Here is a 17,221-nt window from a genome sequence, read left to right as displayed (position 1 = left end):
ATATTCACTATATTGCTATATATTCTTGTTTTAGAATATTAAGAATATTCAAAAAAACTAAGTTATAGCAATATAGCGAATATTCAAAAAAAAATACAAATAGAGAGCAATTTAGCTGGTCAGTGGGGCGTCTACCAGCGTTTCTGGGATGAGTCTCTTTATAATTAGGAGGGAAAGGTTTACTTGGTGACGGTGTCTCATCCTCCAGCAATAAGGGTTTCTCCCACTGTTCTAGTTTTTGGCATACTTTCTCCAGACTTTTGGTTAGGAAGTTAACTTGCTCTGTCAAGGCAGCGACTGCATAAGGAACCGGGGCTTGGGGTTTCTGACTGACTATAGGGTGACATTTTGGAGATGTAGTTGGCTTATACACAGACATTTCAGCAGGCGTAGCAGGCTCTGATTGTGGGTCTTTCCCCAAAATACTGATAGCTAGTTCTTTGAAGTCTAGGAAGATAGAACTTGGGTGCTGTGCAGCTAACATTTTTAACTGGCATTTTAAGTGTTCTGTCCTAACACCTTCAACTAATAGTTCTCTTATCGTTTTGACTTGATCCTCTGCCTTATGGGGGTCTACCTGTATAACAGCTCTCAGGGCTTCCTGTAGGGATAATGCAAAGTCTCTAAGTGACACACTAGGCTGCTGTCTCTTGCTGAAGAATCTCATCTTGACCTCTGACACAGTCCTGGGTTTAAAAGTGTTGTAGAGTCGTCCAAATATCTGCTCCAGGGTTTTTCTCTCTGAGCTTGGCCAGGATTTCACTTCTCTGAGGTTAGCTCCTTCCAATTGTGCAAGGAGGATTCCCATTTGCTGTTCTGCTGACACAGGGCACAATCTGAATATAGCCAACAGTTTTTCTTTAAATTCCCTTAAAGTAAGAGCTTCCCCTGCATAGTGTGTGAACCAGGGCGCTCCAAAGAAATAAGGCATTGTTAAAGGCATCATGCTTGGTCCTGCAGCGGCTGGTGATGCACTAGGACCAGCTGTGGCTACTGCAGGGGATCTGTTGAGGTCAGGCTGCACACTATCTCCTTGTTCAGACATGGCAGTGACAGGACTTCAATACAGTCCTGATCAAAAGTTTAAGACCACTTGAAAAATGGCATATTTAGCATAGCTGGATCTTAACAAGGTTCCAAGTAGAGCTTCAACATGCAACAAGAAGAAATGGAAGTGAGACAAAACATTTTTTGAGCATTCAATTTAATGAAAACAACAAATAAACTGAAACAGGCTGTTTTTTAGCTGATCAAAAGTTTAGGACCACACCTCCAAAAAAATACTAAACCCCCACATAACAGAAATCCAACTTCCAAACATGAACTCAGTAATGAGTAGCTCCACCGTTATTGTTTATCACTTCAAAAATTTGTTTAGGCATGCTTAAAGCAAGCGTTTCCATGAGGTGAGTGGGAACATTTCTCCAAGTGGTGAAGACGGCCGCACAAAGGCCATCTACTGTCTGGAACTGTTGTCCATTTTTGTAAACTTCCCTTGCCATCCATCCCCAAAGGTTCTCAATTGGACTTAGATCAGGGGAACACGCAGGATGGGTCAAAAGAGTGATGGTATTCTCCTGGAAGAAGTCCCTAGTCCTGCGGGCATTGTGTAATGTAACGTTGTCCTGTTGAAAAACCCAGTCGTTACCACACAGGCGAGGGCCCTCAGTCATGAGGAATGCTCTCTGCAACATCTGGACATAGCCAGTGGCCGTTTGATGCCCCTGCACTTCCTGAAGCTCCATTGTTCCACTGAAGGAAAAAGCACCCCAGACTTTTATGGCGCCCCCTCCACTGTGGCGCGTAGAAAACATCTCAGGTGGGATCTGCTTGTCATGCCAGTAACGTTGGAAACCATTAGGACCATCAAGGTTAAATTTTTTCTCATCAGAGAATAAAACTTTCTTCCACCTTTGAATGTCCCATGTTTGGTGCTCTCTTGCAAAGTCAAAACGAGCAGTTCTGTGGCGTTCAAGGAGACGAGGTCTTTGAAGATGTTTTTTGTTTTTGAAGCCCTTCAGTCTCAGATGCCGTCTGATGGTTATGGGGCTGCAGTCAGCACCAGTAAGGGTCTTAATTTGGGTCGAGGATCGTCCAGTGTCTTGACGGACAGCCAACTGGATCCTCCGGCTCAGTGCTGATGACATTTTTTGGGGTCTTCCACTTGACTTTTTTGTTCCATAACCCTCAGGATTATTTAAGAAATTCCAAATGACTGTCTTACTGCGTCCCACCTCAGCAGCGATGGCGCGCTGTGAGAGACCTTGCTTATGCAGTTCAACAACTCGACCACGTTCAAAAAGGGAGAGTTTTTTTGCCTTTGCCATCACAGCGTGTGACTACCTGACAGAAAATGACAATGAATCCACATCTTTGCTCAGATTTGGCCTTTTAAAGGCATGTGGTCCTAAAATTTGGATCAGCTGAAAAACAGCCTGTTTCAGTTTAATCGTTATTTTCAATTAATTGAATGCTCAAAAAATGTTTTGTCTCACTCTCATTTCTTCTTGTTGCATGTTGAAACTCTACTTGGAACCTTGTTAAGATCCAAGAATATAAATATGTATTTTTTGCCATTTTTCAAGTGGTCTTAAACTTTTGATCAGGACTGTATAATGCAGGTTAAATATCATTTTACACACGTTTTGTGTTGCGTTGCTATGGGCAACCGCTACTTTGTAGGTGTCTGGCCCCTTAAGAGAAGTTGTGGCAACTTAATACAGAGTAGTATGGTGCTTTGTAAGGAAGATTATGCTCCCAAACAGTCCCGCTTAAGATTACTTCTTCCCAGCTGCAATCACTATTATATTTGTTCTGTGGAGAAGGGCTGTTGATCTCCCTATTTTTTCTGTTCACTCTCACGTAGTTTTGCGTATCTTCAGCGTGCTTACGCACGTCACGCTCCCTTCTCAGGCCCTCCACCTTGATCCGTTTGCAAGGCAGGATGGGCGGCGCTGATTTGCAAGTATTAGCAGCAGCGATACTATTGGCACAATTGTATAAGTTATTTTGCATGAAAGGATTGGCTTCTTTTTTCCGCTCTATAGAGGGCGTGTCCTCACCACAATGCCGCAGCACAACTAATAAAGAGATTTCAGGCAGCCATTTTAGATTCATAGAAAAGTCCATTCACTGACAACAAGCGGTGATAGTGACACAGAAATGTGCGAATTTTTTTGACACTGTAGTTTAATAACAGGTGACTAGTACTGCATGTCCAGGCAACTCTCAATATATTTGGACAGTTCTGCAGCTCAATAAAACCGTTTAAAATTTGCACTGTATTAAAGCACATCGAGAGTCTCTCAGGCAAACAAGTAGGGGCTTATTCTCATAAGGCAATGGCACATAGTTATATTGCATGAATCCTGTTCGTAGTGACGCCAATTCTTTGTACCATACCAAACCAAAGGGGAAAACACGTGAGGATCATGGTGGGCCGATAAGTGCAATAATTCATGTACTCACAGTTAGCAGATGCCTCCCTGGGCTTGTGTACAGTGTATAGGAAGACATCATGAAATCCTCTGGGGCACTCTCGGTTGCAGGGAACGCCAGCCAGATGTTGGTTGAGGTGCCCTCGATGGTATTTGGTGTAAGGTGCTGTTGCGGCTGGGCCCCTGGTTCGTGAAGCCAGCACCATTAGGTGCAAATGTTGGTGGCAGTAGTTGAAATGATTATATAGAATAAGGGAGACTAGAGCTTTTTAACAAACTCCCAGTACTTTACTGAATCTGATCCACAGATCATCAAGGTATGTAACAATCATTTCCATAAAGGCAGCTTTCACAGTGATTCACATTAGTTCCCAGAAGTTGCATAAGGAATCGTCCTCTATAACAATTAGTCTTTCTCTCTCTTATTTCTCCAGGTTGAAGGGATGAACTATCTCTGCTGTACTGTATAATGCTTTACCTCTGTATCCTCTTCTACGAATACTATACTCAGACAAATGGCCCTTTAATCTTCAATTATGGTGGGTAGCTTGTAGCTTTGAATCTCCACCTGATGCAAAGGAGTCTGAATAAATAACAGTTACCTTCCTTCGTCAATATCCTCATCCCCTCTCTGGGTTGCCTGGAGATGCTATAATATTTTCCCTTCTATGGGCTGGTACATGGAACTAAGTATGGAGTTTGGATAACTCTCAAAAATGGCTGCTGAGGTTCAGCTTGTCCTCAGACATGACACACTGACCTTCTTCTTCCTGCACTGTGTGTGGGTCGGAGTTAGCCTTGGGAGGCTTGTTATAACCTCCCCTCCCTATTCAACTTTATGAGAACACATTTCTTAGCACAATTTACATAAATAACAAAATCACAACATTAAGCAGTGTGTTTCAGGACACTGCATGATGTTGGTTGGTCCCTTATAAATGATGCACCTAAAGGCAGGAGCAATCAGCTATGTATTGTGAGGAAGTTGTCCAGGACTAGACAAAAAAAAGGTTTGCTGTTTAACAGAAACACCAGCATGTCTGTCCATGTGTGACACTGAAGTTCCGCTCCAGTTGCTTGAATGGCGATTTGCTGCTCTATTTTATTTTCTAAACTTCTACAAAATAGCATTTCATTAATTGCACAACAAGCTTTTTTCTGTATCTATTGTGGAAGATGTGAGTTCAATACATTCTATATTTCATGACATATTTATTGCATTTATTCATTTAAACATCTATATGTATGTAGCAAGCGAGATATGTATTTGTTAGATCATTTCTTGGGAATTTTCTTTGCTACTTAACACTAGAGGGCAGCAACAATCTATATTTTAATATAATCATTTATGTTGTGTTTACCATTACAAATTTAGAAAATGTGTATGTCTTTCTGTTTATTTGATATCTATCTATCGATTTGAAATCTATTCATTGAGGTTTGTTTAATTTATTAAATGAAAATATGAAAGCGGAAATAAACTGTTAAGCTTTATTACACTGTGCAGAAAGTGTTGCTGATTAAATATCTACTGTTTTGTAGAGATGCTGGGGGATGGCAGGTCCCTCAGGCATTAAATGACGGATGCTGGGGGATTCTGACCTTCTCCCCCCAGAGGGCGGGATCTCCATTCGATTTTTAATACTCATATGGTTATGGGCATTTGTGTTTATGTAATTATTGCCGAGTATGTTCAGGGTTGGAATCGACGGACTTGTGGATCTTATAGTATTATAAATGTTGTATTGACCTGTATTTTTTGTATTATAATTAATAAAATATTTAAATATTAAACTAGAGGAAAAATCAGAGAAAAAAAAAAAAAATATCTACTGTTTTGTAAAGGCATGTATGCTAGCTAAGCCTGTGTAAATAGGGTTATGAACCCAATTCATTTGAAAACAGTTTTTTAGAATATGCACTCCATAAGGCAATAAAATGTATTGGCTCCACTGAAGCCTTGTTCTTCTTGCCTTAAGTAAAGCGAGACTTGCTAAGGATACTTTCACACTCGTGTTTTGGCTTTCCGTTTGTGAGATCCGTTCAGGGCTCTCACAAGCGGTCCAAAATGGTTCAGTTTTGCCCTAATGCATTCTGAATGGAAAATGATCCGCTCAGAAGGCATCAGTTTGCCTCCGTTCAGTCTCCATTCCGCTCTAAAGAGGGACACCAAAACGCTACCTGCAGCGTTTTGCTGTCCGCCTGACGAAGCAGAGCCAAACAGATCTGTCCTGGCACACAATGTAAGTCAACGGGGAAGGATCCGCTTTCTCTGACACAATCTGGCACAATAAAAGCCATAGCTATAGAAGACATAATACAACCGGATCCGTTCTTGATGGATGCATGTGGTAATATTATTGTAACTGAAGCTTTTTTGCAGATCCATGACGGATAGTGTGAAAAACGCTAGTGTGAAAGTAGCCTTAGTCTCATGCCTGTGATGATACATTTCGGTTCTGCACATAAATTATTGCTCATCACCATTATTGACTGTATGGTCTTTGAGAACAAGCAGTGTATGATTTATGTATGGTATAATATATTGCTTAATGAGAACATTTCAATGCTCCAAACATTGTAAGATAACTATCAGGCTATATAAAATGGCGCCCTGGGATCTCATTGCACTTACTATTATTCCGTGGCACCGCTCCGTTCTCGCGCTATGTCCCCCAGTATTTTCGCTGACTTGGTAACACTGGGAGGAGCCTGCCCTTTTTATCCTGGGCATCTCCTTCTCTCAGGCTGTAGCACTGTCCAATCACAGCGCAGAGCTCACAGCCAGGGAGAAAAAAAAACGCTCTGCACAGCCTGATTGTACTCCTGTGACAGGTCTTAGAAGGTCTGAAAGATTATCTGCACACTAGTCATCAAGCAGCCTCTTTTGGTTTCACTTTATCTGTGTGTTGCTGGTATGTCCACGCTTCCTGTTCAGGTGTGGATCATGTGACCTTTACCTCTCCCTATTTAGTCCGAATTTGCCCATCACTCTTTGCTCTGGATAGATTCATCCTCAGAAGTTAAGTTCCCGCTTGTTGTGTTTTGTAGTCCCCCCCCCCCTGGTTGTTTACTAGGCCTCAGCAAGACACTAGTTCCTTCATCAGGGAAGGATTGGGCTGTCTCTGCCCTGTCATTACCTTTAGGGCATCCGAGGGTCACCATGGTTTTCTAGGTTCCTGTGTATGGGCATCTCTACCATCGAGAGGTGCCCATACGGATAGGAGTTAGGGCCAGGAGTAGGGTTTTATAGGTGGTGACCCTTTTCCTTCCCTAGCGGTGAGGCATAAAGTCTTTACCCTTCATTCTTGCTGTCTTTTGGTGTTCTCCCCTATTACATCCTTGGCATTATCCAGAGCCAATACCGCCATTTTTGTTCTGATCTGTGCAGCTATGGATACTATGTCTCCATTGGTCGAACAGCTGCAGAATCTGACTTTGGAGGAAGCAGACCTCCGCGCGACGGTCTTGCAGATTCAGAGTCCACAGGCTGCTGGTTCCGGTGGTGGGTCCCAGGCCTGCCCTGAACCAAAGGTGGCTCTCCCGGACAGGTTTTCCAGGGGTAGTGACAATTTCATACGGTTCAGGGAGTCATCTAAATTATACTTTGGCTGCGTCCCTACTCTTCTGAGTGTCAACGTGTGGGTATGATTATTTCATTGCTTAAAGAGGATGCCCAATCTTGGGCTTTTTCTCTGCTGACCGGATCACGTCCCTCCGGTCGGTAGATAAATTCTTTAGAGCCTTGGGTCTTATCTACGATGACCCGGATCGGATCTCTCAGGCCGAGACCAAGTTACGGGGTTTGCGGCAGGGAGAACGTTCCGCGGAGACCAATTTCTCTGAATTTAGGAGATGGGCTACCGATACAGAGTGGAATGATCCTGCTCTCTGTAGCCAACTCTGTCAGGGTCTCTCTGAGAGACTGCAGGACTCGTTGGCTTTTCATGAAAAGCCTGAGTCATTGGAAGCAGCTGTCCCTTGCTGTACGTCTTGATAGACGCCTGAGGGAGAGATCTAGGGGTTCTCATCTTCAGGAAGTCCTGTCCAATAAGGGTACTGCTTCCTTTGACACTTATGGTGGAGAGACACTGGTGGTTGCGCCTTGCGAGGAGCCTATGCAGTTTGTAGGAGCTACGCCAGGAACTTCTTGCAAAAGTTTTGGTCATGTGAAAGGAGTCTGCTTTTGGTGGTGTGGGTGAGGAGCAAGAAAACCTACTTTTGTCTTTTACTGGTAATACCCGTTTTCTCCTGTCTGCTGAGGTGGCGCTAGAGTCCAAAACTGTGAAAATCAAAGCATTTATCGACAGTGGGGCAGGAGTTAACTTGATTGATGGACAGTTTGTACGCATTCACGGGTTGACTACTAATGCATTAGAGAAAAGTATTTCTGTCTTTGCAATTGACTCAGCACTAGAGTTGAGCGAACACCTGGATGTTCGGGTTCGAGAAGTTCGGCCGAACATCCCGGAAATGTTCGGGTTCGGGATCCGAACCCGATCCGAACTTCGTCCCGAACCCGAACCCCATTGAAGTCAATGGGGACCCGAACTTTTCGGCACTAAAACGGCTGTAAAACAGCCCAGGAAAGGGCTAGAGGGCTGCAAAAGGCAGCAACATGTAGGTAAATCCCCTGCAAACAAATGTGGATAGGGAAATTAATTAAAATAAAAATTAAATAAATAAAAATTAACCAAAATCAATTGGAGAGAGGTTCCATAGCAGAGAATCTGGCTTCCCGTCACCCACCACTGGAACAGTCCATTCTCAGATATTTAGGCCCCGGCACCCAGGCAGAGGAGAGAGGTCCCGTAACAGACAATCTGGCTTCATGTCAGCAGAGAATCAGTCTTCATGTCATAGCAGAGAATCAGGCTTCACGTCACCCACCACTGTAATAGTCCATTTTCATAAATTTAGGCCCAGCACCCAGGCAGAGGAGAGAGGTCCCGTAACAGACAATCTGGCTTCATGTCAGCAGAGAATCAGTCTTCATATCATAGCAGAGAATCTGGCTTCCCGTTACCCACCACTGGAACAGTCCATTCTCAGATATTTAGGCCCCGGCACCCAGGCAGAGGAGAGAGGTCCCGTAACAGACAATCTGGCTTCATGTCAGCAGAGAATCAGTCTTCATATCATAGCAGAGAATCAGGCTTCACGTCAGCCACCACTGCAACAGTCCATTGTCATAAATTCAGGCCCAGCACCCAGGCAGAGGAGAGAGGTCCCGTAACAGACAATCTGGCTTCATGTCAGCAGAGAATCAGTCTGCATGTCATAGCAGAGAATGAGGCTTCACGTCACCCACCACTGCAACAGTCCATTTTCATAAATTTAGGCCCAGCACCCAGGCAGAGGAGAGAGGTCCCGTAACAGAGGATCTGGCTTCATGTCACCAGAGAATCAGTCTGCATGTCATAGCAGAGAATCAGGCTTCACGTCACCCACCACTGCAACAGTCCATTTTCATAAATTTAGGCCCAGCACCCAGGCAGAGGAGAGAGGTCCCGTAACAGAGGATCTGGCTTCATGTCACCAGAGAATCAGTCTGCATGTCATAGCAGAGAATCAGGCTTCACGTCAGCCACCACTGCAACAATCCATTGGCATATATTTAGGCCTAGCACACAGGCAGAGGAGAGAGGTCCCGTAACAGACAATCTGGCTTCATGTCAGCAGAGAATCAGTCTTCATATCATAGCAGAGAATCAGGCTTCACGTCAGCCACCAATGCAACAGTCCATTGTCAGATATTTAGGCCCAGCACCCAGGCAGAGGAGAGAGGTCCCGTAACAGAGGATCTGGCTTCATGTCAGCAGAGAATCAGTCTTCATGTCATAGCAGAGAATCAGGCTTCACGTCACCCACCACTGTAAGAGTCCATTTTCATAAATTTAGGCCCAGCACCCAGGCAGAGGAGAGAGGTCCCGTAACAGACGATCTGGCTTCATGTCAGCAGAGAATCAGTCTGCATGTCATAGCAGAGAATGAGGCTTCACGTCACCCACCACTGCAACAGTCCATTTTCATAAATTTAGGCCCAGCACCCAGGCAGAGGAGAGAGGTCCCGTAACAGAGGATCTGGCTTCATGTCACCAGAGAATCAGTCTGCATGTCATAGCAGAGAATCAGGCTTCACGTCACCCACCACTGCAACAGTCCATTGTCATAAATTCAGGCCCAGCACCCAGGCAGAGGAGAGAGGTCCCGTAACAGACAATCTGGCTTCATGTCACCAGAGAATCAGTCTGCATGTCATAGCAGAGAATGAGGCTTCACGTCAGCCACCACTGCAACAATCCATTGGCATATATTTAGGCCTAGCACACAGGCAGAGGAGAGGTTCATTCAACTTTGGGTAGCCTTGCAATATAATGGTAAAATGAAAATAAAAATAGGATTGAATGAGGAAGTGCCCTGGAGTCCAATAATATATGGTTATGGGGAGGTAGTTAATGTCTAATCTGGACAAGGGACGGACAGGTCCTGTGGGATCCATGCCTGGTTCATTTTTATGAACGTCAGCTTGTCCACATTGGCTGTAGACAGGCGGCTGCGTTTGTCTGTAATGACGCCCCCTGCCGTGCTGAATACACGTTCAGACAAAACGCTGGCTGCCGGGCAGGCCAGCACCTCCAAGGCATAAAAGGCTAGCTCTGGCCACGTGGACAATTTAGAGACCCAGAAGTTGAATGGGGCCGAACCATCAGTCAGTACGTGGAGGGGTGTGCACACGTACTGTTCCACCATGTTAGTGAAATGTTGCCTCCTGCTAACACGTTGCGTATCAGGTGGTGGTGCAGTTAGCTGTGGCGTGTTGACAAAAGTTTTCCACATCTCTGCCATGCTAACCCTGCCCTCAGAGGAGCTGGCCGTGACACAGCTGCCTTGGCGACCTCTTGCTCCTCCTCTGCCTTGGCCTTGGGCTTCCACTTGTTCCCCTGTGACATTTGGGAATGCTCTCAGTAGCGCGTCTACCAACGTGCGCTTGTACTCGCGCATCTTCCTATCACGCTCCAGTGCAGGAAGTAAGGTGGGCACATTGTCTTTGTAGCGTGGATCCAGCAGGGTGGCAACCCAGTAGTCCGCACAGGTTAAAATGTGGGCAACTCTGCTGTCGTTGCGCAGGCACTGCAGCATGTAGTCGCTCATGTGTGCCAGGCTGCCCAGGGGTAAGGACAAGCTGTCCTCTGTGGGAGGCGTATCGTCATCGTCCTGCCTTTCCCCCCAGCCACGCACCAGTGATGGACCCGAGCTGCGTTGGGTGCCACCCCGCTGTGACCATGCTTCATCCTCATCCTCCTCCACCTCCTCCTCATCCTCGTCCTCCTCGTCCTCCAGTAGTGGGCCCTGGCTGGCCACATTTGTACCTGGCCTCTGCTGTTGCCAAAAACCTCCCTCTGAGTCACTTCGAAGAGACTGGCCTGAAAGTGCTAAAAATGACCCCTCTTCCTCCTCCTCCTCCTCCTCCTCCTGGGCCACCTCCTCTTCCATCATCGCCCTAAGTGTTTTCTCAAGGAGACATAGAAGTGGTATTGTAACGCTGATAACGGTGTCATCGCCACTGGCCATGTTGGTGGAGTACTCGAAACAGCGCAACAGGGCACACAGGTCTCGCATGGAGGCCCAGTCATTGGTGGTGAAGTGGTGCTGTTCTGTAGTGCGACTGACCCGTGCGTGCTGCAGCTGAAACTCCACTATGGCCTGCTGCTGCTCGCACAGTCTGTCCAGCATGTGCAAGGTGGAGTTCCACCTGGTGGGCACGTCGCATATGAGGCGGTGAGCGGGAAGGCCGAAGTTACGCTGTAGCGCAGACAGGCGAGCAGCGGCAGGATGTGAACGCCGGAAGCGCGAACAGACGGCCCGCACTTTATGCAGCAGCTCTGACATGTCGGGGTAGTTGTGAATGAACTTCTGCACCACCAAATTCAGCACATGCGCCAAGCAAGGGATGTGCGTCAAATTGGCTAGTCCCAGAGCTGCAACGAGATTTCGCCCATTATCACACACCACCAGGCCGGGCTTGAGGCTCACCGGCAGCAACCACTCGTCGGTCTGTTGTTCAATACCCCGCCACAACTCCTGTGCGGTGTGGGGCCTGTCCCCCAAACATATGAGTTTCAGAATGGCCTGCTGACGTTTACCCCGGGCTGTGCTGAAGTTGGTGGTGAAGGTGTGTGGCTGACTGGATGAGCAGGTGGAAGAAGAGGAGGAGGAAGCCGAGAAGGAGGAGGTGGCAACAGGAGGCAAAGAATGTTGCCCTGCGATCCTTGGCGGCGGAAGGACGTGCGCCAAACAGCTCTCCGCCTGGGGCCCAGCTGCCACTACATTTACCCAGTGTGCAGTTAGGGAGATATAGCGTCCCTGGCCGTGCTTACTGGTCCACGTATCTGTGGTTAGGTGGACCTTGCTACAGATGGCGTTGCGCAGTGCACACTTGATTTTATCGGATACTTGGTTGTGCAGGGAAGGCACGGCTCTCTTGGAGAAGTAGTGCCGGCTGGGAACAACATACTGTGGGACAGCAAGCGACATGAGCTGTTTGAAGCTGTCTGTGTCCACCAGCCTAAATGACAGCATTTCATAGGCCAGTAGTTTAGAAATGCTGGCATTCAGGGCCAGGGATCGAGGGTGGCTAGGTGGGAATTTACGCTTTCTATCAAATGTTTGTGAGATGGAGAGCTGAACGCTGGCGTGTGACATGGTTGAGACGCTTGGTGACGGAGGTGGTGGTGGTGGTGTTGGTGGTACATCCCCTGTTTGCTGGGCGGCAGGTGCCAACGTTCCTCCAGAGGCGGAGGAAGAGGCCGAGGCGGCAGCAGCAGAATAGGCCGAGGCGGCAGCAGCAGAAGAGGTAGCAGGGGGAGCCTGAGTGACTTCCTTGGTTTTAAGGTGTTTACTCCACTGCAGTTCATGCTTTGCATGCAGGTGCCTGGTCATGCAGGTTGTGCTCAGGTTCAGAACGTTAATGCCTCGCTTCAGGCTCTGATGGCACAGCGTGCAAACCACTCGGGTCTTGTCGTCAGCACATTGTTTGAAGAAGTGCCATGCCAGGGAACTCCTTGAAGCTGCCTTTGGGGTGCTCGGTCCCAGATGGCGGCGGTCAGTAGCAGGCGGAGTCTCTTGGCGGCGGGTGTTCTGCTTTTGCCCACTGCTCCCTCTTTTGCTACGCTGTTGGCTCGGTCTCACCACTGCCTCTTCCTCCGAACTGTGAAAGTCAGTGGCACGACCTTCATTCCATGTGGGGTCTAGGACCTCATCGTCCCCTGCATCGTCTTCCACCCAGTCTTGATCCCTGACCTCCTGTTCAGTCTGCACACTGCAGAAAGACGCAGCAGTTGGCACCTGTGTTTCGTCATCATCAGAGACATGCTGAGGTGGTATTCCCATGTCCTCATCATCAGGAAACATAAGTGGTTGTGCGTCAGTGCATTCTATGTCTTTCACCGCTGGGGAAGGGCTAGGTGGATGCCCTTGGGAAACCCTGCCAGCGGAGTCTTCAAACAGCATAAGAGACTGCTGCATAACTTGAGGCTGAGACAGTTTCCCTGGTATGCATGGGGGTGATGTGACAGACTGATGGGGTTGGTTTTCAGGCGCCATCTGTGCGCTTTCTGCAGAAGACTGGGTGGGAGATAATGTGAACGTGCTGGATCCACTGTCGGCCACCCAATTGACTAATGCCTGTACCTGCTCAGGCCTTACCATCCTTAGAACGGCATTGGGCCCCACCATATATCGCTGTAAATTCTGGCGGCTACTGGGACCTGAGGTAGTTGGTACACTAGGACGTGTGGATGTGGCAGAACGGCCACGTCCTCTCCCAGCACCAGAGGGTCCACTAACACCACCACGACCATGTCCACGTCCGCGTCCCTTACTAGATGTTTTTCTCATTGTTATGGTTCACCACAACAACAAATATATTATTTGGCCCAATGTATTGTATTCAAATTCAGCGGGATATAAATTTGAGGCCTAGTATTTAGGCGCTGGGTGACCGGTATGGATTTAGTGACAGAATTAGACTTGGAAATGCACAGAAGCGTGTGTGTGAAGTTATTCTGAATGACCCTATGTGCACCTTCAATATGATCTACCCTTTTAGGGATAGATTTCAAATAGCTCTGATATAGCAGAAACCACTAAATTATGAAATTGCTAAATTGGGAATTGTATTTCAACCCAGAAGAAAAAATGTGCTTTGACGGACACTAAATAACTTTCCCAGCTACAACAGGACAGCGGTAACGAGAGATTTAGCAGGATATAAATTTGAGGCCTAGTATTTAGGCGCTGGGTGACAGGTATGGGTTTAGTGACAGAATTAGACTTGAAAATACACAGTAGCGGGTGTGTGTGAAGTTATTCTGAATGACCCAATGTGCACCTTGAATATTATATACCCTTTTAGGGATAGATTTCAAATAGCTCTGATATAGCAGAAACCACTAAATTATGAAATTGCTAAATTGGGAATTGTACTTCAACCCAGAACAAAAAATGTGCTTTGACGGACACTAAATAACTTTCCCAGCTACAACAGGACAGCGGTAACGAGAGATTTAGCGGGATATAAATTTGAGGCCTAGTATTTAGGCGCTGGGTGACCGGTATGGATTTAGTGACAGAATTAGACTGGGATATGGCCAAAAAATAACCACACTATTGCTGGTTAAATGCACTTGGTGACGGGCGCAGCTTGCCCCTGATGTAGTATATGGCCAAAAAATGAACAGACTATTGCTGGTTAAATGCACTTGGTGTCACAGCTTGACCAACCACACTACTGAGGGTTAAATGCACTTGCTGACGGGCGCAGCTTGCCCCTGATGTAGTATATGGCCAAAAAATAAACAGACTATTGCTGGTTAAATGCACTTGGTGTGACAGCTTCACCCTGATGTAGGCTTTAGCCAGAAAACAACCACACCATTGAGGGTTAAATGCACTTGGTGACAGGCGCAGCTTGCCCCTGATTTTGTATATGGCCAAAAAATGAACAGACTATTGCTGGTTAAATGCACTTGGTGTGACAGCTTCACCCTGATGTAGGCTTTAGCCAAAAAACAACCACACCATTGAGGGTTAAATGCACTTGGTGACAGGCGCAGCTTGCCCCTGATTTTGTATATGGCCAAAAAATGAACAGACTATTGCTGGTTAAATGCACTTGGTGTGACAGCTTCACCCTGATGTAGGCTTTAGCCAAAAAACAACCACACCATTGAGGGTTAAATGCACTTGGTGACAGGCGCAGCTTGCCCCTGATTTTGTATATGGCCAAAAAATGAACAGACTATTGCTGGTTAAATGCACTTGGTGTGACAGCTTCACCCTGATGTAGGCTTTAGCCAAAAAACAACCACACCATTGAGGGTTAAATGCACTTGGTGACAGGCGCAGCTTGCCCCTGATTTTGTATATGGCCAAAAAATGAACAGACTATTGCTGGTTAAATGCACTTGGTGTGACAGCTTCACCCTGATGTAGGCTTTAGCCAAAAAACAACCACACCATTGAGGGTTAAATGCTCTTGGTCGCAGCTTGTGCTGGCGCACCACAAGACACAAAATGGCCGCCGATCACCCCAGAAAAATGTGACTGACAAACGGTCTGGGCAGCCTAAAAACAGTGAGCAATTGAGGATCAGCAGCTCAATGATCCACAGCTGCAGATCGATCAGTTAATCAAGTCCTTTGGAGGAGTTAATCTGCCTAATCTCGCCCTACTGTCGCAGCCGCAACCTCTCCCTACGCTAATCAGAGCAGAGTGACGGGCGGCGCTATGTGACTCCAGCTTAAATAGAGGCTGGGTCACATGGTGCTCTGGCCAATCACAGCCATGCCAATAGTAGGCATGGCTGTGATGGCCTCTTGGGGCAAGTAGTATGACGCTTGTTGATTGGCTGCTTTGCAGCCTTTCAAAAAGCGCCAAGAAAGCGTCACAAAAGCGCGAAGAAAGCGACGAACACCGAACCCGAACCCGGACTTTTACGAAAATGTCCGGGTTCGGGTCCGTGTCACGGACACCCCAAAATTCGGTACGAACCCGAACTATACAGTTCGAGTTCGCTCATCCCTACTCAGCACCTCTCACCCAAAAATGCCTGTCGCAGGTAGTGAATTACATTCATTTAAGAGTGTGTGATTTGCATCAGGAATCTATCTCTTGTTATGTGTTGGAGGGTCTGCCTGCTCCGTTGGTGTTGGGTTTACCATGGTTAACCAAACATAACCCTAACATCGACTGGCAAGAGAGACAAATTCTCGATTGGAGTGATTTTTGCATGGACCACAGTCTTAATGCATCATTCTCTATGGTTACCACTAAAACTGTACCCTCGTTCATTTCTGAATTTTCTGATGTGTTCTCTGAGAGTGGTAATCAGGAGTTGCCTCCGCACCGGGAGTATGACTGTCCCGTCAATCTTATTCCCGGAGCTAAATTGCCCAAATCTCGGTTGTATAATCTTTCGGAACCCGAAAGAAAGGCCATGCGAGAGTATATTACCGAGAGTTTGGCAAAGGGACATATTAGACTATCCAAGTCCCCAGTGGCTGCTGAATTTTTCTTTGTAAAGAAAAAGGATGGTACCCTGAGACCATGTCTGGACTTCCATGAGCTCAATCGTATTACTGTCCGTGATCCTTACCCCCTTCCTTTGATTCCAGATTTGTTTAGTCAGATTGTCGGTGCCAAGGTGTTCTCTAAATTGGATCTGAGGGGGGCATATAATCTGGTAAGGATCAAGGAGGGGGATGAGTGGAAGACTGCATTTAATATCCCTGAGGGTCATTTTGAAAACCTAGTCATGCCCTTTGGGTTAACCAATGCTCCTGCAGTTTTTCAACACTTTGTCAATGACATCATTCATCATCTGGTGGGGAGGTTTGTCGTTGTATACCTTGATGAAATACTAATTTATTCGCCTTATATGGAGACTTATCAGGATCATGTGAGACAGGTGTTACAGATCCTAAGTGAGAATAAGTTGTATGCTAAGAAGGAAAAGTGTGTATTTGCTGTACAGAAAGTACAATTTCTGGGTTACCTGCTCTCATCCTCTGGTTATCGTATGGATCCCGAGAAGGTCCGTGCCATGTTGGACTTGGATCCACCTGAAAATCTGAAAGCACTTATGCGTTTTTTAGGGTTTACCAACTACTACCGTAAATTTATCTTGAACTATTTATCGGTGGTGAAACCATTCATCGGTGGTTATCACTTTTGTCAAAATCAACAAGGCATGGAGCTCTGAATGGAGGAATAGATCTGCCCTTGATGACAGTGGCCCATCATGCTACTGCCACGGTCTACTAGCTTACCATCATGTTCCATACTGTATCTCAGCTGCTTCTACCACCATTGCAGCTGCTCCTCCCTGCTGCTAATCTCCCTAGTGCCACTTACATTATTCCCAGCCACTACACAACCACCACTACTACCATCTCTAAACAGTCTTACACACATTACCACATGCTGCTATTACCATAACCTTTCCACATTTACAATGTACTTCTGCTACTCCAAATTAAAAATAATTTGTCCAGGCTCATTCAGAACAAGACACTGTTTCTTCTGACAATGAACACTTGAACTAGAAAGTATATTATAGTGCATTTGTATTGTCCAGCAGTTGTGTGCGGTTCTGCTGCGATACTGAAGCTATATAGAGGGACAAACGCTATTGGAATAACTAATTGCAACTGGTGTGATATACCAGTTGCCCCCCAAAAAAACTGATTGAGGCAGGAGTGTGATATACCTATAATATTATT

This window comes from Bufo gargarizans, chromosome 2, assembly GCF_014858855.1.
Source record: "Bufo gargarizans isolate SCDJY-AF-19 chromosome 2, ASM1485885v1, whole genome shotgun sequence".
NCBI lineage: Eukaryota > Metazoa > Chordata > Amphibia > Anura > Bufonidae > Bufo > Bufo gargarizans.
This window is presented reverse-complemented; position numbering follows the sequence as displayed.